The 25028-nt window shown below is 39.0% G+C and overlaps 1 long non-coding RNA gene across 1 annotated transcript in view; it reads right to left on the bottom strand.

Annotated features, from left to right (window-relative positions):
• Positions 1 to 204: 204 nt before the first annotated feature.
• The window catches only part of LOC115066342 (uncharacterized), a 67314-nt gene continuing 42490 nt past the window's right edge, over positions 205 to 25028 (bottom strand). The window contains exons 3-4 of the long non-coding RNA XR_007422663.1: positions 389 to 615; positions 205 to 333 (exon numbers count right to left, since the gene is read on the bottom strand). This is a non-coding gene — a long non-coding RNA (uncharacterized LOC115066342). The remainder of the gene's footprint in view (positions 334 to 388; positions 616 to 25028) is intronic.

The raw sequence follows: 25028 nt of genomic DNA, 5'->3' as shown, positions 1-25028 counted from the left end.
CAGGAAACCAGCAGTAACGGTAGCTGACCGAAGCAATGCAAAAAAATTTCAGCGAAAATCAACTGCGGTACTGTGATACAGCAACAAGAGTGAAGATAAAAAAAGAAAGACAGGAAGAAACGAACTACAAATACATACATATATAGTAGATGTGTATAGTATATGCAACATTGTCGTTGACTTACCCCATAAAATCGTCGGGTTGGTCAGTTTTCCTGCTTTTCTTGTCGTTTATGTTGTTGTTATGTATATAGTTCTTATTGTTGCTGTTGTTGTTACTGCGACGCGGTTTATGTGTATTGCAGTCGCTTCGTCTACACTTAGTTGTTGTTTCTGTTTTGAGTGCAATTTTTATTTTCACGCTTATGGCATGTAACAACTCACTTACTTCATTTTCTGTAAACTGCTTTGCTTTTGTTTTTGTTGCGGCAATTTGTGTCGCTGGCGCTTTTCTTAGCACTGCTGTGCGCCTATTCAGTATTGCTGCCGTTGAGTGATTTGCTGGTGGCGTTGAAGTGGCGTCAACAAAATTGCAGCGACTACCTACCGTACGACGAGTTGTTGTTATTGTTGTGGTGATGAGTGTTTGCCAATTGTTTCAAGTTGTATGGAAAACTGTGGATTGTAGAAAAAAATTGGATGATTATAAGCATTTTAGATATGTGTAAGTAGATAATGAAGACTATGATACCGAAATTTCGAGATTCAAATCTGAGAATTTTTTCAAAAAAAAATTTAAGACGTTTTACTCACACTTGTTTATGACAAAAATACTGATCCCGAAATTTTCGGGATTCAAATTTTAATGTTAAAAACAAAATTCTCTAGCTATATTACATAGATATGTATATTGACAATTTTAGAGGTGCTTAATTTTATAATCCCGAAAATTCGGGATTCCAAAATTTCCCGTAATAAATTTTAAGCTGTGTTCGTTTAAGCATACGGATTCTTTACGTCGAAAATTAAATATAATATACAATCCCGAAAGTTCGGGATCCCGAAATTTTCTTTACTATATTTTACACGATGTGTTGGTTTAAGCATAATGACTTGTTATGCCGAGAATCAAATATAATAACTTTTAGCGTAAAATGCATACCTCACGCTCAAAATTGTCTTTTTAAACAACTTTCAGCTTTCACAATCAAAACAACGGCACATGTGGCGCCACAAGCGCCATCTAACGGTAGATAGCAGCACTCAAGCGCTGCAATCCGCACAGCAAGTGCCCAACTGCAGCTGTCATAAAAATGAAAATGCAACAGTTGCAGTGCTGACAGCAAAGAAACGGTGAATAAAAACAGAAAGGTAGAGAAATTAGAGCACAAAACAAACGTCAAATAAAATGAAAATGGCGCGAAAGTTTTTTTATGATTCCACTTTCCACGCACTTTCGCATTTATTGCATTGCTTTTGCTAGCGAAGAAGGCCGGCGGTTGCAGCAAAGCTACAGTGCAACGGAGATGAGTAGCGATAAACAAACAAAAAGTGCATTGTTGGAGAAAGAGAAAGGGAGACAGCTAGCGCTTGCGAGAGCAAAACAAAAAAGCGAAATGCTCGTGTGAAAGAAAATGCGGAAGTGTTTTGGCTGCAACATGCGCGTTGATAACTGGGTGTGAGCAGCACAAACAATGCCATTGTTGTTGTTGTGCATGGCTACAAGCCAGCGCTGCGCTACGGGAAGACGACAAAGTGCTGAGGTTGTTGGTATTTGGTAAAATGCGAGGGCTTCGTTGGACGTCGGGTCGTGGACGGGTGGAGATGTTGTTGTTTGCGTGAATGCTTGCAAACGCGTTCACTTTCAATTGTTAAGCGCGAGCAAATTAAGAGAGAGTGTAGCGAAGAGCAGTTGTAATTCGAAAATGAAGAGTACACAAGTTACTTAAAGAGTGCTGGTAAAAGAGTAATTTAAGAGCATAACATTCAAAGAGTGCAGTGTAAAGAAGAGTAGTTGTTATGTGTACTGAAGAGTAATTAATTTAGAGAGCAATTAATTTAGTTAGAAAAAGCACGATAAACAAAAGGAATTAGTCAGGGATAGTATTTTTTCCTATTGAAAGAATATTTGAGATTATTTTTAAGATTGGACAATATTATTGCGCGCTTTGGCGATGAGAAGCTCTGTATCGTGAATAAATAGAGCTACCGTTCAATTACTGACAGAAAGAAACCCGTTCTATAAAATCCAAAACATAATATTCCGTTCCAGTCAGTCCGCAAATGTCCAAGTTTTTAACGGTGAAGCTAATTTTTATTCAAATTGGTTTTAAAGTAGGTGAGTCAATGGAACTTACCGACATGTAGCTCTACTTTTTGAACTCAAATACTTAGGAACCACAATAACTATGACTTATCGGAAGTCCAAGAAACGGATATTGAAATACAATATGTAGTTAGGAACATGAAATGATTCCGATCATCTGAAAATACCGACTTCGGGTTGAAACTAAACGTTTTCGGAATGTACATACAAACTTCAAACCAAATCCAGCTTCGATCCGGTAGTCTTTAAGTGTAAGGCTGGACTTTTGATAACGAACTTATACAATTTGCTTAAACTATTCGAAATTTTCAGATATTTTAGTAAACTTAGGTTAATAGAGCGCACAGATAAATCGAACAGGGCCCAAGCAGTCACCTGACATTGGGTCAAAAACTAACCTTAAACTAAAAACGAATAGGCGTCTATCAACGAAAGGTCCGTAGACAAAACCAAACAATAAAGAGAAGCTATAACAGGGAAAGGGACACGACCCAACAATTGCTCCAGAATGAAGAAGCTTATTTCAGGAGCTTCAATTTTTTATAGTGACAATTCTATGGCGTTCAATAGAACGGTCTTTTAGGTTAGCGGGCAAGAAATGTTGATAAAACCGTTCGAACTGCTACATAGCAGAAAATCTCATACATTTTAAGACACTCCAGCCTCCAAAATATCGTTAACTTGACCGATTCCACGACAATCGAGTCTACGTACCTGGACGGATGCGGATTTTTATACGGTCAAGGACTGTCAACCCAGCAGAACTCTGCCGCTACAACAAAAACACCGCTAGCTTAAAACAAAATACTGAAACTAAATGTTCGAAAGTATAAATCCAGTATAACTTGAGCTTCTCATTCAAACCAATCTGATCTGGACTATCAAACCTACCCAAAATCCCTGTTAAAGTGATAAAATTACGTGGGATGACTAAAACTAACCTGGTCTGGACTACCAAACCCACCCAAAATCCCTCTGAAAATGATAGAATTACGTGGGATGACCTCACTGAGCCAACTGGAACTTAACGAGCCTTTTATTTACCCTTGTCGATATACAAGTATGACATTGAACTTCGTAGATGGTGTTAGCGACTCAACGAGGAAGTTTGTTTGTTATCAAAAGTTGCAGCTCTTGGGGCTCACAAGGCAATGATAGTACCACTTTTCATGGACTTCGTTTAAAGCCCCTTCTTCTTATGATGCAAGAAGTTGCTGAAAGCAAACTATTTTTTTAAATTGTTGCGGTTTCTTATTTCAATTTCATGTATATGCGCTCTTTAAACCCACTTCGTTTAACGTTTTCCAATTACTTCCTGCTTCGCCGCTCTTTAAACACAAACAAACATTTACAACCTACTGCTTCTCTTCATAGCTGCACTTATCTCGCTCGCCACTCTTTGAGCCCACTAACAACGCTCTTTAGTGCAACGCCTGCAACTATTTGCACCAAACGACTGCCAGTGCGAGGGCATGCGCCTCTCCAAGCACACACTCAACCATACGTACACATATACATGCGGCGTTCGTCTGTATTGGTGTCGCTGTCTCGTCAACGGTCTTGGGTCTTCCTGAGTTCGTTGTTCCATATGGGCCGGTCGCATTTGCAGTGTTGCATTTTCTGTGCCAATCGGTTTCATTAACCCCAACAACAATAGCAACACAGCATAACAAGCACACCAGCGCGCAACCATGCACTGCACAATAGCAGCAACAAAAACAATAACAACAACAACACAGACAAATGGAAGAAAAAGCGTAGCAATATCGGTGGTTAGCAATGTTGACGGGTCGTTGCAACGTCATCATCATCGGTGGCCAACCTCAACTTAAAAGGTCAACAAAGTACGCATTGACAAAGAGGGCGCATTGCACGGTACACACACTCACATGCATACTTATATAAATGCATACATACAGACATAGTAAGTTTCTGTATACATTTTTGCAACGCTTGCAGCTCGTAATTGCTCCTCGCGCCTCGTCTTTCGCCTCTTCTCGCTCGTCTGCACAATAATATTATAGTAGTCGTCTGCTAGTTGGTTCGCCGGCCTTTAGCCGCACACCACAGGCTCCGCGTATTTCCCTATCATGGTGGTCAACGGTTGCTCTGCACAGACTTTTTTCTTTTGCTTCTTAATTACTTCTGTTCTTTAATTGGATTTTGTTTACGTTTCGTGCAATTTTTCATTGCTTTGCTGCATTGCTTGGAATGTAGTGTTTTTGTTGTTGTTTTATTATAATGGTAATAAACGTGTATTCGCAATTTACTCACTGTACTTTAGTTACAACTTTAGCTGGCAGCGCGCCTAAAAGTAGCCTGCAATCTTTAAAGATGCCCGCAGAAAATGTTGCATACATTTAGGTGTAGTTGGTAAAATGTGTGCTGAAGTTCGATTTAAAGTCTACTATGTCTTTAAAATTTCGCAAATTCTGCGTGTTTCTCCGTCAAAAGTTAACCCTACGAGGGGAGTTCTAAGTTCAAGAATCCCAAAACCGCACTTCATAGAAAGCTAACCTCAACTATTTCTACGTTCACTGCATCAAAATCTTTTGCTTTGGTAATAAAATCTACAAACCATATAATATATTTCCTCATTAAAGCCATAGTTAAAATTTACTCCGAATACAATTCCAGATCATCCGAGAGCGACCTTACGACAACAATCTCACAATTTGTTAGTCAAAGTAGAATTGTAAAGGCTCTAAAACTACTTCTAGCCCGGTTACTCAATGCACCATAGATAAAACTGACTCAGACTCCGACTCCAACTCCGAAACATCCGAAAGCGACACTACAACTACGACAGTCAAGCTAGACTTGTAAAGCTTTTAAAACTACCTTCAGTCAAACCACTCTTTACTACATAGATAAAACTGTCTCCGACTCCGACTTCAACTCCGAATCATCCGAAAGCGACACTACAACTACGACAGTCAAACTAGACTTGTAAAGCTTCTAAATCTACCTTCAGTCATACCATCCTTGTAAGAACTCTATAACTACTTCTAACTTTGGTAAATATTACTAGGTAATAATTACAGCTCTTCGCGCTCCACACGTTCCTTACTCATCAATAACGAGTTATTATAGTCCAAAGCACTTAACATCTAAACTAAATTCCATTCTTCCATTATCAAATTGACGACCAACCTTTGTAGTTCAAAAGCTCGATCTCAACAAAACTATTAGAAGTCATTCCCATGGCAGACCGTTCAACGTAATTGGAACGGACTTGAATTTTGAGCAGGACAAAGATTTATGGACCCGGTAGTATTACAATCTTAAAGAGATCTATATAGATGTCAAGGTAGGTAAGGTATATACATATATCATATATATGTTAATCTGTCTCTAATGCTAACTGGATTATTCTGGAAAGGTGCGGATAATAAAGGTCTCAAAGAATTCGCAGGCTCTGGAGGAAATTAAAAATTAATAAAAATTGGGCTACAACCACGAAGCAACATAAGTCTTTTGAGACAGAAACTCATCCTACCAAATTAAGGGTAAAAAACTCATAGGGAAAGACCTGGGTAATAACTCTCGAATGGGGTATGTTGCCAGGCCAAGAGAGTATTCATAAAACTATAAGGGTTTAGTCGTAATAACATATCACAAAGTTTCTTCGTTCCGAAAGCACTGAACTCTATAGCAATTGACTCCACGCTCATAATCCTTACAGTTGGTTAAGTAAGTATATATAAGACATAATGTAGTTATGATGAACAAGAGTACAAGTTAATAAAGTAGTTACTTCCACACAATTTCAAAAAGTTCAGAGCTTTGCTCAAGTAAAAGCTTTTTAAAAGTGGTGCAAAATCCTATCTACTAAAGGTCCGGAGCTAGTCTTTCAATTTATTGTAGTAACCCACAACCGCTGCACAGCTTATAATCGAGCGACTATAGAATGATGAACGCCGCAGTTTTGGATTGTTATACCAAATTTTTTCTCCGAGCCACAGCGTTTAGTTACTATTGTCAAGGACATAAGAGATCGAGGGGGATCAATTCCCACAACACCCAGTTCCACGTCAAGGTACTTGACCCGGATTTTATCTGCAAAATGACTGTTATTTCGATGAACTCGCTACAACAACCACAGATATTGACAGTAAAACTTGAGTTATTGGGTTTTTCCGAGTCTCATTTCAGCTAAGTACCCGATGCTGGTAACCATTTTTGTACTGCAAGATTTTGTGACTCCGATTTGAGTTTTGTTATATAAAGTTTGGGAAATGTTTCGTAAAGCTTGTAATTTCTCATCGGATTTTGAACAAAAGTTCTTGGATGAGTGGTTGGAGTTCTGTTCCGTACAATGTAGTCTTATATCTGAATAATTTGAACATTTGGACATTTGCTTTGCCTGGTACAGTTTGATACAGCAGTTCTGGATTCTGGATTTAGCTGAGCTTAGTAGTATCTAACTTAGGTTCGCCCAATGGATGAATACGCTTTTAGAGATTGAGGAAAGAAGACACATATATGAGTTTATATTTGATTCAATATCGATGACCTATGCACATAAGCACTCATCCAAGTTTGACAGAGCTGAAGAAGAAATTAAGTATACTTAGAGATCTTGTGGATACCAGTAAGGTGTCACAGTCGCAAAGTGAGTTTGAGTGGAGCAGTCAGTGACTACAGCTGGCGGGTCAACGTTTAAATCAATTCAGAGTTTGAGTATTCCAAACAGTGCCCAAAGCTGGCGGCTCAACGTTTAAATCAGTTTTGAGTAAACTATAATGAGCCACTGCTGGAAAATTTAGAGTCGGAAATAATTTCTGATTATGGAAGCTCGAAGCGGAGTATACTGGTATTCGACGAAGTACAAAAGCTCATCAAGCAACAGAGTTTCAAATGAGAACCTCAACACGAACTGAGCACAATTGAACTTCCGCCGTCTGCGAACACACACACACACACATTCGCTATAATTACAACGCAAATCGGAAATTGTCAACAGATCACTGACCGCCAGTCAATGATTGATGGACTTAAAGGAAATAATTAAATTGACTATAAAGGCAAGCGAAAAAATGCAAATAAAATGGATAAACGGTAAATAAATACATGCCGGCATTCGTGTCTATTAAAACCCTACATGTGACTCTATGTCGACAGCAACAACAATACGCACCGATGTCTGCAACAATTTGCAACATTCAAGCAATTTGCTTGACAGCGCGTGCCGAGGGCCGATACGACCCACCCATCGCAACGCCCGAGCGATAAATGCCAAGCAACAACGTAAGTATGCATGCAACTATGCAACAGCAGAGTAAGCGAAAACAATAATAAAAAATAACAAGTGCGGTTCATCAACATGTAAATAAGGGTGTACAAAGGCCATCGGCAGGATTACAATGCGGAAATCCGTAATGACAACAAAACACACACAATCAACCAACCAACCAAACATGCCAGCAAGCTAGACTGCCAGGGCAGGCGCGCAGACAGGCTAGTAGCCAGGCATACAGCAATAGCAACAACAACAACTGCAATAATGCTACTCTAAAACAGTCGCTGTCAACAATCAGCCGCTACTGGTGGCAAGCAAACGGCGTGCAACAAGAAAATTTACATATTTATAACACCAAAGCAGCGACTCCGATGGCAACAACAACAACAACAATAGTAGCAGTAGCAATGCGGCCAAGCAGGCAGCATGTTGTTAGACGCCACGGTTGTCAAGCAAGTGCAAACGCCAGCCAGCCGGGCATGACAGTTGAGCAATAACAAAACAACAACCAATGAAAATAACAACAACAAACTATAACAACAACCAATGAAAATAACAACAACATTGCAAAGACAACAACAACCAACTATAACAACATCACAGCAAATACAACAACAACAACAAACTATAACAACATCACTGCAAAGACAACAACAACAAACTATAACAACATCACTGCAAAGACAACAAGCAAGTTAAAGTATCTAATTGTTGTCAGTGCCGGCGCATGCTCCCCGGGGAGACATACCTGTAAGGAAGAAGGCAAAGCGAGCGGCGGTGCTTGTAGTAGTGCTGCACAACCTTCAGACCAACAACCGCAGCGGAGAGCATGCGATTCATGTCACTCGCATACGCTTAGAAGTGTAGACGAAGATGTGCATGGGGTGAACATGTGGAACACTGGCAGTTAGGGTTGCCAAAGCAATGAGAGGGAGTGAATAATATTAGAGTAATTTAAAAATTTAATATTATTCCTCAGAACTGCGTTTTAGTTTAAAAAATATAGTTATAATTAAGTTGCCGGCCCACTAGCGTATATTTCAAGCTGAGGTCGTTGCTACATATTGCTGAAGAGTTGGCCTCTATTGCAGCCAAGTCAAGGTCGTAATCAAGGCGGTAACCTCGGTATCGCATTTCGGCCAGAAGTGTCTTAGAAGGCAGGACAGCAGTGGAAAGTGTTACCAGAAGCAAGCAACTTCACTGCTACAGAATACCAGGTCACAAAGCCATCGAGAGCAATGAGATAGTGGGCGATATGCCAAGAATAGTGTATGGTTAACACCTGAAAATGTGATCAACACTGCCAGAGAGTATTTTTAAATTTACATCAAGCGCAGGCATTCTAAGAACGACTACTCCTCAAAGACCTGATAACTGAACTCCATTTGGTATCACAAAGGACCAAAACTGGTCTATGCGTGGCTCATTGGCTTACCAGACTAACTTAACCTAACCTAGTGTGAAGATATTTAGAAATTGGTAAAGGTGGTCAAGTATAAAGTGTTTCTTTTTCACTCGCAGCTTCGCTGTAGCTATGTTTATATATAATATATATTTTAAAATTGAAGCGAGCTTTACAAATGTAAAGATGCACGAAGAATCTAGATTCACTTTCGAGTTTACATTAGTACGCAAATTCAGTGAAAGAAATGTCTCTCAAAGCCTAACAACATACCACATTTCGGTGGCCCGATTGTCTCGTGAACCAGTTGGGTCGCGATAAATTAAATTTTCTTTCACATGTATTGAAGCTTCCTTAGCTCAACCGCACTGAAAAACTCTTCTTCTGATTGAGTTAATACTCATTCAACAGTAAAGAATCATAAGTAGTAGCATTGCTGAAGTTTTAGAGTTGGTCTCACTTTTCTAAAACTATGGTACACTCTAAAATACCGAATCAAAACATCGGCCAGAAATTTTCGGAGCTCTTAAAAGCAATTTACTACATAAAAATTTAGTAAAAAGTTCGAAGATTCTTACAAGTTTTAGGTTAGTATGTATAATTTCAAACTAGTAATCTAAGATCTTGACAAAAATATCACAAATCCCAATCAGATTTCTATTTGGGGATTTACAAGGTAGATTCCGCAACTGTAGGTATTTTAGTTTCGTAGCATTTGACCCACAGTGTGTAAGTACTTAGAGGTAAAATTTGGTAATTTGAAGATATTTTCGTATATGTTTTGGGAAAATGGAATCTATTAGACCATCAAAGTGTATTCACCAAGCTTGGGTCTGAGAAAATGTATAAATCAATTCTGAGACAATAAATGACTAAACTTTAGATCATTTTTATCAATGGCTTCGGGCTTCGCAAGCTGAAATTTTCTTGTAATGAGATAGTTATAGGGTGATGAGACGAGTTGAAATCCGAATGACTGACTGACCGTTCGTGCAAGCTGTAAGTTGATTAAAATTTGAGATGTCATAATTGTATACATGTTCCTTCGGAAAAAAGGGCTGACGAGTTTGTAGATGGGCGTAATCGAACCACTATTCCATCGAACCACAATAGTCATTAAAGGATAAAAAGTGTGTGAAAACTCTTCCTTACCTGGTTTTCTATAAATTTTTTACCAAGGTATGCTACTACTAACTTGGCTCCTTAGCAACACTGCTTTTTAATATTTAATATATTTGACTGTAATAGCTTAGTCTATGTTTTTTAAAGGTAACAGAGTAAGTTTTCTCTAATCCTTTTTAATTTTTTTTGTTTTTTTTAGCAAATTTATGTTTATTTTCTTTGCTGAATTGGCAACCCTGTTAGTTTTAAGTTAACTGAACAAAAATTTTTGTTTCCAGTTTGACTATAATTAATAAAAAATATATATATTTTAAGAAAATAAAAGTTTAATATTAATTTTAATGTAGAAATTAACTTGGCAACTCTATAATTTTGGAAATTTCTCCTACTTGTGATTCGCTTAAACAGAAGAGACAAAAATTTGTTAATTTTCCGTTTCAAAGTAATTTTCATATTATAATTTTTTTTATGTATTATTAATCAGTAAGTTGGCAACTCTGAAAAAAAAATTAAAAATTGTAACCAAAAAAAAATGAAATTCACTTCAACTAATTATTCAAATTAATAAGCTTTTCAAAAATTAATTGCAGAGTATTGGACATTTCAACTGTTGACGTGGTGGCAACTCTGCGCCATGCAAATTAGCCACGAGCAGTGAGTGGCTCGTTTGCGCTCTCTGCTTGTACAAAAATATTGCTGTACGTTGCTGCTATAGCCGTTAAGGTGCTAACAACATACTGACAACCAGCAGCAACAGCAAGAACAACAAGAGCCACAAACGAAATGAATTACACAAAACAACAAAAGCAATATGCCAAAAGGGCCAACGAACGTACGAAGCAGCACACGGACACACGAATGAGACAAACACGAAATAGAACTCGAGAGTGTGTGTGTATGTATGCGTGTTGTATGCAGAACATAAAAATAGATTTTTCTCGGTATATGGGATAACGACCATCAACGACCCCGGCAACGACGGCGACGACTCAATGATGAAGTTCGTCGGCAAAAAAGAAGAAGAAGCACAAGAACTGTAGCAACTAACCATGCGCTGGCGCTGTTGATGAAGTTGCTGTTAATGAAGTTCGTGTTGTTGTATTACATTGCTCGTGTATGCGTGTGTGTTGTTGCTTGCGGCTTCGTGAATGAGGGCGGTTGGGCGCAATGTGACACGATGGTGATAATGAAGCGGCTGCTGTTAGTTGTTGTTTTTGCCGCTGACGAAAGCGACGCGACGATTCAGTTTCATTTAAGCAAACGATTCGTGCTGAGCACGACGACGTCGTTTCAATGAACGATGATGACGACAGCAGGGTTAGTACACACATTCATATAGATTTATGTATATATGTATGGAAATGTAAAGTGTGTGTGTGTACAGCAGCCAGCTGTGTGCGAGCCGAATGGGGGTTGCTGACCTCGCTCAGGGTCGTCCAAGTTCATTGAACCCGAGCGCTGGCAGTTTGTGTTCGGCTGGCGCTTCGTGTTGCTGCGCTGATTCGGGCGCACTGTTTAGAAGCACACACACACATGCACAAACAAACATTGCAATGCGAGTATGTGTTGGTGCGCGCTGCTGGCTTTCATTACTCCTGTCGTTGGCAGTCGTGCACATATTGCTGCCGCTGTTGTTGTTGTTTACAGCGGCGTTTGTTGTTGTTGTTGGTATATTATGCATTGGGGTTGCAGTTTTTTTGCGCTTTGGCGAAATGTGTGCTGGTCGTTGGTCTTTGCGCCCGTCAACACGTTGCGCGCGCGTCCTTCGCTCACCCTCGGCCGCTTGCAGTTCGTTGCATTGTTTGTTGTTGTTATGCAGAAATGTGCGTGTTTGTATTTTTATGGCATTGCCACATCCTTTGGCATGTTGCTGTTACAAACATACATACATATGAGTTTTATTGTTGTTGTTCGCATTAAATGTTTTTTTCGAATTTTTGTTGTTGTTCTTTGCATATTTGCTTTTTTGGCATTTCAACAGCAACAGCTGCAATTTTTGTAGACAGCTAGACTCGTGCGCAAATCGTGTGGACGCAATGTTGCATTTGCCCACGAACATACGCACACACTCGGCTGCATAACGGCAGACAACACATGTGTGACTTTAAACGTGACTGCGTGTTTAGCATGTTGTTATTGTTGTTATTTTGTTGCTGTTTTTTTTTTGCTGCCATTTGACGTTGTTGTGCATAAAAAAGGGGGCTGGCATTGCGACACAACAATTTTGCCAAGCACGGCGGCATTGTCTGAGGTTAGGCACATCAGTGCACTGCAGACGCACATACACACCCATGTATGCATACATACACACACAGAGAGACATATGGATGTTTAAATTCACGACGAAGGGTAGCAGCATACGATTTAATCGGTATTTAAATTATTTGTTGCATGAAATTTAAATTGAATGCGACAAAGCAGCGCCGCGGCTTTAACTTTGGAAATGAATTGAATAATTCTAGAGCAATAAGTTTAGAATGCTCATAGGAGAAATTAAATTTTCCAAAATTTTATAAAATTGAATAATTAGGGAAGCCATTTTAGGATATTTTTTTAACAAAGAACCGCATTTGAGAGCCTAGGCGTAGTATAACTGGGTCATGGACTGAGCTTTGAAGAAGGATTTGGAAAACCAAAAGGTCTTCTAGTCCCGTAACGTCATTTATAGCAATTTTAGGACATTTTCTAAACAAGGACTAGTATTTTGTTGTACAAAAGTAGCATAACTATGTCATTTACTGAGCTAGAAATGAGATTCGGTGATTCTAAAGGACTCCTGATTACGTTAGGATATTTATAGATATAAAGAACAACATTTCGGAGTCTATAAGTAGTATAAATGAGTCAACGACCGAGCTATTAACAGAGATTTTAAAAAGGAAAAAAAGTTTCTAGCGTCGTTACGTGATTCCAGGTATACCCAAGCCTACTCCACCTGGTCTTTCGAACGGAGTTAAGGTCTTTTTCCGCACCCCGGCGAGTACTGTCTCGAATACACTCAAAGCTGGAGTGTTTTCATTCATTCGGACGACATGACCTACCGCTACCGCTGTCTCTTAATTCGCTGAACTATGCCAATGTCGTCGTCTAGCTGGTACAGTTCATTATTCCGGCGACTGCGGTATTCACCGTTGCCAATGCTCAAAGTCGTATAAATTTTGCGCAGAAACTTTCTCTCGAAAACTTGTAACGCCAACTCATCAGATGTTGTCATCGCCCATGTCTCTGCACCATATAGCAGAACATGAATGATGAGTGACTTTGGTCTTTGTTCATCGAGAGAGGACTTCACTTCTCAATTACCTACTCAGTACGAAGAAGCAAGTGTTAGAGGAGGAAGCCGTGTGTACAAATTCACACAAGAGGAAAGTTCTATAAGCGCCATTCACTTGACAGTGGCCAGAAACGATTCTTTTACATATGGCTCAAGCAGCTCACGCGTTCCGGTCTTAGACCAAGTATCCTCTGGGTAGCCGAAAAATATCCGTTTGAAAGCGAGCGAAAGTGAGAAAGCGAATCATTTCACCCCCAATGAAATGTAACTAAGCCTAATGAGTTCTAGTTCGGACGAACCGCTGTTTCTCATCATAGAAATGGTCGACCGGAGGTCTTTTAGGGCCTTAAAGAGCCTTAAGAAACTTAGTTAAACTAGGCGGAAGTGGTTTCAAAATGTCGAACTTCAGCGGCGACTATTAATTATCTTTCGTTGTTAACGTTAAAAAAGAGGAGATTAACTAATCGATACTTTTTAAATTAATTTGCGCATAGATATGAATGTAGACTCTCTTTTGAGCTTTCAATACAGAGATCTAAAGGATTCCTATGACGTCAAATTTGGGTTTCCGGTACTAGTTGGCACTGGCAAATTATAAACCTTTAAGATTGAACTAACACTCCCCGGATTTGAAGTGAGTGATTAGCGGTTTTTTATACGAATTAAGCTAGCGAGCTTCCAAGCTTTTACAGCAGAAATATAGAAATAGTTAACATACAACTATAGTTTCTTACACTACTGAATAGATCTTAGCGACTAAGGAATTCAATCCTACTATCCTACCCAATTTTGAGATGAAATAGGCTAACTTCGTCTTTAAATAACCGGATTTATAAGATCAATTGGTCTACAACTAGGGGTTCTTTTACTACTAGAAACAACTTAGTAGTCTAGAGAACTAATAAAGGAACGTCGCATATATCCTGCTTAGTTCTTGAGAGGTGAGTGGCCTAGAAAGTTTATGTCAGTGGAATATTTTTAGTTCCGAAGACAACTGCAATAACTAACCTCAAGTAACTGAAGGAATAGAGGCGAAGAACTACTTTAAGACATAAAAAACACTAGACTAAGGCTGACCAATTGGAAATTCTAACAATACCTGAAAGGATCATACAATTTTAATAAGGAAAAGTATAGTCTAGTTGAACTTAAGAAACATTTTATAGAAAACAGCTTTCAAAAACTTTTTATAACGCACAGAACACTTTCTTTAGACTAAAAACAGATAACCAGGCATGTACCGTATGCAGGTCCAATTCTTTTTAATGAAGATTTAAAAGCGTTTGAAGATGTTTCGTAAAAACGTTTTAAGACATTACTTGGCATTACAAGAGAATCATGTATGCAAATAAATCGAAAGATTGTTCTTCAAGCAATTGTAGGAGGATTCCATTCTTGTCAAAGTGCTCAACTTATCGAGATTGGGCTCCAGAAACCGAAAATTGTACTTAATGGGATTGATTCAAAACCATTTTTCCACTCTCGGCATCCAAAATATTGAATTTAAGAAGAATATTGAAGAAGAAGTCAAGTTAAGTCTTCCATATCGGTATTTTAGGACACTTGAGCCTATTTCAATAGCATTATAACAATAGAAGCTGGATTAACGTCCCTCCAAAGACCATCCATAAGCTATAGTCAACTACTGAGCCTTAGGGTGCCTGCAGTATGGATGCTTAAAGCTGAGCCGAGTGTATTTTCCCATTCATGCAACACACGAATTCAGGTTCGGCTAAGCATAGTTTGAGTTTTGGAACTTATGAGAACTTTGCTAAATTGTTTCTGAGCAATGTTGCCAAAAAGAGTTGGTCTAAATCTTAGATAAATTTAAGTACTATCCACTAGAGGTCACAGGAAACTCGACATGAAATATCACACAACACTTCTAGGCTTTCCTTCTGAAGGAACACGGTACCAGGAAATAGCATAGCTCTGCAAAAATTTATACTTTGTAAGATTCCAGCTTCATCGAAAAATAACAAACAAAGTAAAAACAAAGCTAAATATTGTGGTAGGTGTTGTGTAAACTTTCCACGACAATGCTCAGACGTTAGCTGAGATATCGAGCTAAACTACACAGAAAGTAGGACTCACAAAAACGTCGACTTCAAATCGGCTGGATGGAGATCAAGGAGCTGCAGATTAATGTTTTCCAATCCTGCACAGAGCTCAAGCTTTTTTCACAAACAGAGTTGTATTTATATAATAACAAATTATTAAGAAGTCAAATATATCACAAGTAACTCCAAACCTCGACACTACACGCCCTTTGTTGGCACTTTCTGCAATACTTTAAAATATTTTTTATTGCCGCATACTTCTTCAGCTCGCAGCTGCGTGCGCAGAGTGTTCGCTCGGTCGCGGCGCGGTTACTCAATCCACTTGATGGTGTTCGATGGCGCTTATCGCACTTTACGCGTGTATTATTGTTATCGGACAATGCACTGGGTAGCTGAGAGCAGCGACCCAGCAACTGCGGAACACATATGTATAAATTCATTAAATCCGCACACGCCACCCCGCTGCACTGAGCAGTCAATAGGCTAGCTGTCACAGGCACACAAGAGCTTATCAACTTACGGCGTTAATAGTATAAACAATCGTATATGTACTGTTATTTTTTTGCTGCCTTTGGCCACTTTTCTTATTTCAATATTTACCAACGTTGCTGCGGCAGCTGTCACGCGTCTTATTCCTTTTGCTTTATTACTAAATGAATTTGTTTTGCTTCGCCTTGGACGTGATTGCCATTGTCATTGTCATCCTAGTATAATTTTGCCGTTATCAAATAATGAGTAAGTATTTATTTTGAACGCCATGACCGTGAGGTTGAATGCCCTCGACATCATAGGCGGCCTATAGCGCGCCGCCACCACGCACACACACACACACAGCAAAGAAGCACCTCATGCTGTCCCACGCGTTGAGTCACACTGCTCGGCGGTTCGCTCACGCTCCCTCGGGCTACCACTCCGCACACTACTCGTCGAAAGCCGGTTACGCATACACACGCATTTTTTTGGCAAATCGCTAGCCCTAAACGCCCGCGCCCACACCTGCGCCTCAACCACTGCTTTCTCGCGCTCTTGCTTGTCAGCTATTTCGCCACTTTGGTGTCATCGCTTGGAAACTATGTGTCAAAAATAAATTTACTTCTTCCCATTTTTGTTGTTGTCTTATCCCAGTCACGCCTGTGCGTGCTGACGCTGGCGTCGGCGTTTGACATTGAAATTTCATAATCAAGGGCTTGGCCGGTCTTTGACCGCTAAACGGTGGCCAGTTCTTTCACAAGCTCGTTGGTTTCCCCCTTTCTCTTTTATGTCACGCTTCCGTTCGGGGGTTTTCACCAATTCGCATTTGCTAGCTGCTCGGTTAGCCGCTTTTTAATAATGACAGCTGTAAGTCATGCACCGCTGACTCGCTCACATGTTGTGGCTTTAGCGTATGCGGTTTCCATTACATGAAGTCTTTGTGAGTTTCTCAACGCGCTATGCTCTCTTTGCTGCCATTAAACTTTCTTGTATATTTTATCCCATTTTATGGGTTTTATTTCTCATTCATTATGTGGAGGTCTCGTTCGCTTAGCTAACGGTTTCCTTTGACTTCTATTATGTGCCACTGACATTACATTTGGCTAAGATCGCTGGTACGTGATGATCACTCGAATCTCACATGAGATTTCACTTTTTTCAGTTCCAGTTTAGATGAGGGATCTTAGGGAGAGTATTCAATTGTCAATCGAACGAAAACTTCATATTTAAATTGATAATTTTGTCATTGGATAGTCTCTAATTAGAAACTGCTCAAGGAAGAGTTATGGATTTACTTCATTTCTCAACTATTTCGATAGGCTAAGGTAGGTTTGATAATTTTATCAATAGATAGACTCATTGAATTATAGAATAGACTACTTTTCTCGGCTCTTTCGGTAGTATAGCTGAGTGTCCGAATTCTGCTCGGGCTAAGATTCTAAGAGATGTTCCAAATACTCCAGCTCAGGTCCCGAAGATAAAATATAAAGTTCCCATATCTTTTTGGTTTATTTAAAATAGCCATTGTCGTCGTAGGTAGAAGAATTTGGTAATCGATCGTGTTTACTATTTCAAAGCCATCTTCAAAAAATTCGTTCGACTTATTCTTCGACTTCTCGATTAATGTCCAGATTTTGGAAATTCAGAGCTAACCTGGTTTTTCCTTCTTCTTAACTTTCAATGCTTTCTGAGTACCAATACCAATAATTCGGTTTTCATCACAATCTTAGGACTAAAATAAAAGTACTTCATTGGAAAGAAATGAAGACAACTTTCCGTTAAGGGAATCAATAAATATAACTATACCATCCTTAGCAACACCGATTGATTGAGCTGAATAAGAGCATATGTAAAGATGAGTATTAATAATTATCGACGATTACAAGTTCCGGAAAGAAGAAGAAAGAAAGCCGTATATTAGCGAGATAAGACTCTGAGAACTAAAAAGCTGGATAGTTTAACCATTAAGGAGATCTTAGCACCAAGCAAATATATACATACATATATCTCCTGTCTTTCGCAGATCACTATACTATAGTCATTTGAATAATATAGAAGCCAAACTTCTCAAACAACTCTTGGAAAGTCAAATAGTGAGACCAAATATTTTATATCAGATAGAACCTGAAACTTATCTAAAGGGAAGTTAGTCCAGAGATAGCAAAATAATTCGGTTTTCATCACAATCTTAGGACTAAAATAAAAGTACTTCATTGGAAAGAAATGAAGAAAGGCTTCCTGAAACATCGAAGCGATTTGTAAGATATATACTTGTAAAATTTAGGTAAAGAATCTAGTAGAAATACATCATATAAATCAGGAAAACGTTCCTCTAGATCCAATCGACACAGCAAGGCGTGGCTTAATACTATATTCTCATATAGCTACCTATCAACGCATTCGAGATTGAAACGCGAAGCAAAAATATTCTAAGTGCGATATCCTCGAAAGAATGCGATTGGTGACCGCAAGTTAGAACTATTTTTGTAAAACAGGGGTTGGGGTTGAGGTAACCACATCCAAACTAAAGAAGTTTAGTGACAAACAGGCCAAGCGTGATGACCGCTCTCAATGCAAGCGCTATTGAGATAGGGCAGGAATATGTATGTATGTATGTATGGATAGTAAATATAAAGGAATGATTATATTAGATTTACATACATATGTGTATGGAACTATACATATATGTATGTATATATACTTATTATTCTTAGTAAAATGCATATCCACTCCAACCATGGCACTTAACGCCATCTTGCACATAGTGCCCGTAGATATCCTCGGAATCTTTATGGATGCGAAAGTAGCTATCAGACTCAAAAAATGTGGGTTCTTAAAATAACACGTGTCTGAACACTCGAATGTCCTCACATACTTTCACTTCAAATCGAATCACTTAGATAATGGTGACTCCAAACCGAACACTGGCGGCTCGCTCTCTGTCCTCATACCGACGAGGGAGCTATGGGTAGCAAGAAACCGTTGAAGGAGAGGCGTAACGAGCGGATGAGTTTACTGTCAGAAAGCTCTCGATCAACTCCGAAAATACTTTCATTTGCAGAAGCTGGGCTGAAAAATTTCAGCATCAGCTCTTTAACATTACGAATTTGACCAATAACCGCCTTCCGAATAAAATTTATAGTAGGTGCGATCTGTCTAATCCACAAAATGGTTTACCCACAATCGGCTCAAACTATAGTGGATAATCGTTCGAGCCAAATAACTGGTAATGAGCGTATTGCGAAAGGAACAAAAGCCCTTTCGATCACTGTACAAAGTACTTAGAGCTGATTTGTGTCTTAAACCCAGATAATCTACCTTTAGATCGGGAAAATAGTAGAAAACGCAGTTTCGAGTGTAGAGAAGGATTCTGTGTAGGAATTGTAGAACCCTTCTTCTTTATTGGCGTAGACAACGCCAGCTGTGGAACTCTACAGGTTTTTAAAGGCGACTATGTTACGAGAACTATTGTGCCATACTTTATGTCAACCGGGACTCAAATTCCGACTAAAACAGGTCATTTAAACGAGTACAAAGTCTCGAACTCTTTATCATTGAATACGGTACAAGCTGGTCGGTACTTAAAAGTCGAGTTATTGGAAGGAGTTAGTGGGGAAGAACTTGGTTTCACATTTTGATGACACACACTATCAATGTCAACTGAGAGTCAATTCAGAAAACAGTGCATGTTTGGCATTATAAGGTCAAGTATCAACAGTTCTGTATCCGCAAGGAATTTCAATATTAGGACAACATTCAAATGCAGAGAATTTATGTGAGGGGATGGTTTGGCCTTTGGAAAATGATGTCAGCTGAGTGAACCTTAAATAATTGCAGGCTTATCAGACCCATGTACCCGATTTACTAATACTCAGTTTAGGCCGATAAGTAGTTGGCTCCCACGTCACTGTTGTCACTGTTGACAGTCATAACTTTAAAGTCGTAGATAATTGCGTTTATCGTGGAATCAGTAATAACACCAACAACAATGTCAGCCTGGAAATCCATCGCAGAATAACTGTTGTCAACAGGTGCCTAATCGGACTGGGTAGGCAATTGAGAAGTAAAGTCCTTCTCTCAACGAACAAAGGCCAAACTTTATAAATCACTCATTATTCCCGTTCTGTTATATGGTTCAAACGCAGTACCCTCCGGGGAAAGCAGAGGATTAGGAAGATCTCCACTTCATTGGAAAGACTAGGTGGAGAAGGATCTGGCTATACTTGGAATCTCCAAAAGACATGGACGAAGACCGATGGGCTTCTATAAAGACAAGGAGAAGGAACATCAAAATATCTCGTCTAAAAAAAAAGTTTTCCATACTAAGACCTCATTGTGATTATACAGTTTATATGACAGCTATATGCTATAGAGGTCCGATATCGGCGGTTGTGGGATGTCATTCTGATAATTTATGTATATATGAATACTTGTACGCCATTTGTTCCCCACCATTTGTTCACTCAACGCTGCAAGACTTTTGCTGCACTAAACAGGATATGCAAGCAGGGGTAAGGCGGCGCACAGGATTAGTAGTCGCACTACTAGTTTTTTGTATTGCAACTTACAAATAAGAACAACAACAAGAACAATAATAACTAGTTATGGCAGCTAAAGTGCCATATAAAGTTCAGTTGGCATAAAGTTCAAGTAGTTGCTGTAATTGTTGTATTTACGGGAGCGGTGCATGAAAAGGATACGAACGAATCTATTGGTATTGGCTGCAATGCAAGTATTATATGTATGTAAGCATGTATATGCATCAAGTTTGAAAATTTGTCTGAAGACACAATGGTAAATTGTAAACGCTTGAAATAGTGCGGCGAACAAAAGCAATCGGCATATGAATAGGGATAAAACAAGGAAGAAGAAGACCAGGTAAAAAATGCATGCAGGAAATGAACAGGATGATGTTAGCTGACACAAAGCCAACAACAACAGCAAAAGTAGGAGGAGCTGCGCGTTTCAAGCGATTATGGTTGGCTGGTTGGTATGGCGCTGGGCTTAAGACACGGCAGGTAGCATGCATACCTGCAAATATTTTTCAAAACTGCAAGCATTTATAGTGAAAAGATATGAATAGAGCGGTTGAGCAGCGTTTACATGGTTGTTCAATGCGAGTAGTGTGTTTTTATGATGAAAAAATTTAATAAAAAGAACAAAAATAAAAAAAAAATTCAAAAAAAATTTGATAAAAGGAACAAAAATAAAAAAAAAATTTCAAAAAAAATAACAAGGAAAAAAAAAATTGACAAAAAAAAAATATTAAAAAGGCATAAGCGACTTAAATTTGTTCATTGTTTCGCCAAAATGCATTCCCATAACGCCGTATACCATTTAGAGTCTCACACAAGCCGCTGCGCTAACATAACCTCAATGTTATATGCAGGAGTATATTGCAACGCCACTTAAATCCTGCGTAACTGCTCTTTTAAAAAAAAATTTGCATTTTTTTCTGCTTTTCATTTTATTTTATTTTAAAAATCGTTTCTTTTAATTTCATGTATTTTTTATATTTGATTGCATTTTGATTTTTTTCTCTCTCAGTAGTCTCATCCTGTTGACCTAAATACTTGTGCACTGTCTGCAGCGTATTACAGACTGCTTTCATTCAAAAATTCTCGGGCCAGCTTCACAAGCTTATTGCTTTAGCTGCTAAAGAACAAAACTTACACAGCTGCATTCCACATTTACTTCTCAGAATTCTATGGAACAATAAAACAAATGGCGAATACAAAGCCACATAACCAAGCGAAATCGTGTCCACCAGTAAAAACGCATCTCACTCACCTAGCCCTTTCTCCAACAGATGCCATTAAAAAATTCCGAAAAAAATTGTTTATACACTCCACGATATATGTATGTATGTACTTCATGAGATGTGAAAAAAGTTCTATTGTAGAATAAAAATTTCTAGGAAAAAAAATGTCAAAAAACAAACAGGCCAGATTACCCTACTGACCCCTTAATAAATTTATTCGAAAATAAAGAAGAAATCAAACACTGAAGCTAAATCGATATTTGCAACAATTATAGATCATTTTTAAGCATTTCTAAAGCACTCAAAGCTCAAACTAGAGAGCGTTCAGTCCATATCATCTATTCTTATTGTTGACACCATATCCATTTTAGGCGCGTCAAATCGTAGTCTCTCTTTCTAACAATTAGAATCACATTCAATTGTCACAATCAAGTAAGAGAGCAATAGCATACTCTTTCTGTAGACATAATGCCTAACTCTTGAATGTCACATCTCCGCAAAATAATTCTACAGTTATAAAGTTAACCGAGATTCAAAGTGAGGTTAGAAAAGCCAATTTTTAAAAATTATAGATTAAAATTTATCAACCTTTTTCACTTCCCAGCTCTCAAAGCTCTAGTAAGAGAGATCTTAGTCTCATTACACACAAATATCTACTCGACCGTTAGGTCTAGGCTTCAGTTACAAATGCAAGCTTTAATCTGGATAGCCGCTCAAGTAGCAGTAGATATGAAAACACTATCTTTTTTTCCAAAGAAATCTATGTTATGACATTTAAATCAAGCTATCTGTAATCATGAACTATCTATGTGTTCCGAAGCCCGCGTCTGGTAGTCAGTTTTAAAATGTAATAAAATATGATAATATTATCTAAGATTATTTCTAAATAGTATATATATTAAATTCGAGTATCTCGCTTACTGAGAGCAAAGTAAAGATAATATATTATAGTAGTTCTCTTTACAATAACAAAATATCTAACGATAAAGGAAATACTCAACCATCTTTTATTTAATAAGTATATTTTTATAGTATATTGAGTAAAATCTCACCGATATCAAGACAAAGCGACATCAGGAACATTCCGGAGATGATCACATTGGTGTGTCAAGAGAAAACCTGCTCTTCAAAACTTTGAAAAACCACAAACTTGCATTTAAATAAGTTTCTAGCTTTCTATGACTATCGAAGGCAGTCAGAAATCAGATTAGCTAGAACACCGTCACATAATCCAACTTAAAACCACTTATATGAAAGTACGCCAAGACTGTCAGAGCTTAAGTGTATTTTGATCCAAACGTACGAATTTTATTTGATCTACATGACCAGAAGGTTTCACATTTATTGACACAAAATTCCTATTGGCACTACAAGAGACTGTAGGAACATGATGGCAATATTAACTAGACCCATGCTGGGACCGACAGATCGAAAAGACTGCAGGAAATGTCTAGAGCAGGGCACCAGGGAAACAATGGAGCATCTCTCCTGCACTTGTACCGCATTGCTAAGACTACGCTGTAAGCATCTGAGCTGTGATACACTGGATCGACAGTGAGGCCGCAGAGTCTGTTAAAAGTTTCACAGAACTTAACTTTACCACTTAGTCACCTGTTGCAATTTCTTTCCGAGAAACTCGGAGAACTGAAGCTCTCAAATCGAGATTCAATTGTAAGCTCCGAAATGGCAGGTGGCGGGCAATTTCTGTGGGGTTTTGTAAACGTTTGAATGATAGAGTGTGTCGATTGATTGGATTAATAATTGGATTCATTCGACCAGATCGTGGGACAAGCTGTGTGATCACATAATATCCAATGGTCCAAAGTTAGGTTAGGTTAAATGGCTGATCAGAGATCGCACGTGGACTAGAAGTAGTCCTTTGTGAAGCCATTGAAAAGAAAAGAACTCCCGTGTTCGGACTTAGAGATCGGCAAAACGCTTAGTAGCCAATACAAATTTGCAAAGGCGCTTAATTTCTACGCCCGCCAGTTCGGTGGGATGTCTGAAGGTATGTGCCCCCAAGTGTCTAAGTCTTGATCTCCCAAAAGCGGGACAGTCAAGAAGGAAGTGCTGGCTAGTTTCTACCGCATCTTCTTCCAAGCAGCTTCTGCATGCGGCGTCCGGTAGAATTCCCAGTCTTACAGCATGTATGCCAATAGGGCAGTGGCCCGTCAAGAGCCCCATCACTAATGAGAAACTGGGCTTACGGAGAGACTGGTCTAAAGTTACTTTTGCGAATCTGTTGAATTCTAATGGACTACGCAGAGTTTTGCAAGTTAAAAGCTTGCAAACGAGAATCGGTATCTTTAGGGTGAGTATGGATTATTAGTGAAAATAACTTGAGTCTCTAATTTGAACGAGACACGAATTTGTAGTATAATTTATGACAGTCCATCCGTTCAGTAGGGGTATGGCAGAGTTAGTATTTAAGGAACGCTAGTGTCTCCCACCGAGGAAAGCAGAGGAAGAGGAAGACCTCAACTGCGGTGGAAAAACCAGGTGAAGAAGGACCTGGCTTCGCTTGGAAACTCCAATTGGCGCCAAGGAAGAACGACTGGGGCGTTGTTGTAAAGTCGGCTATTACCGCGTAAGCGGTGTCTACGCTAATAAAGAAGAAGAAGAAGAAGAAGAAGAAGGGTATATTGGTCCAACTTTTAAGGCAATATGTCATAGTAATAACTTGAGTGTTATCAATATCACATTACTGATACGCGCCACTCTCCCCTCTCTTCCTTCATTTGCTGTCTCTTTATATTGACGATCTCGTGCTGCTAACCCTGCCTCACCACCATACCATTTTAATTTTTGCGCGCGAATTGTATAATCCACTTTCCGCTTAATTTGCAACCCTATTTCGGCGTACACACACACACACACGCACGCATAAATTATTTAATAGCAAACGCAAACAAGGCAACAAACTCGGTTGTGCCCCTAAAAACTAACCTTAGTCAATAAGTTTTGCATTGTCGACGACATCCTGTCGTGAATGTACGCTGTTGTAGTTGTTGCACAAGTTGCTGCCGCTGCTGCTACGCCATTTGCACGAGTGTTGACATAATGCGCGCGCATTAAAAACAAATGGATGGAAGTATAATGCAACAGAAGGACATGCAAAATAAAATTAAAAGGAGAAATCAACAGCAAAGCAAAAAGTCCTTGAAATGTTGGCTTTGCACAAATAGATGACCAAAAGTCCAACAAGAAACGCAAAAAAAGCGCTTGCATAAGCTATAACAGAAGCTGTTGCATTAGTGTGTGCGTGTGTGTGGCAATAACAAAGCATTGCAACACTTCAACAGCAGGACAGCAACAAGCTGGTAGAAGAACAAGAGCAAGGATCGCCTGCAAGGACATTGAACTTCAGCTGGCAGCTGGTGACGCGCAATATGTCTCTTTGTGTGTGTGTGTGTGAGCGACTGTTGCGCGC

The sequence above is a fragment of the Bactrocera dorsalis genome, chromosome 4, assembly GCF_023373825.1.
Source record: "Bactrocera dorsalis isolate Fly_Bdor chromosome 4, ASM2337382v1, whole genome shotgun sequence".
NCBI classification, from domain to species: Eukaryota; Metazoa; Arthropoda; class Insecta; order Diptera; family Tephritidae; genus Bactrocera; species Bactrocera dorsalis.
Note: the sequence above shows the minus strand (reverse complement) of the source record. Positions and strands in the feature narration are given on the sequence as shown.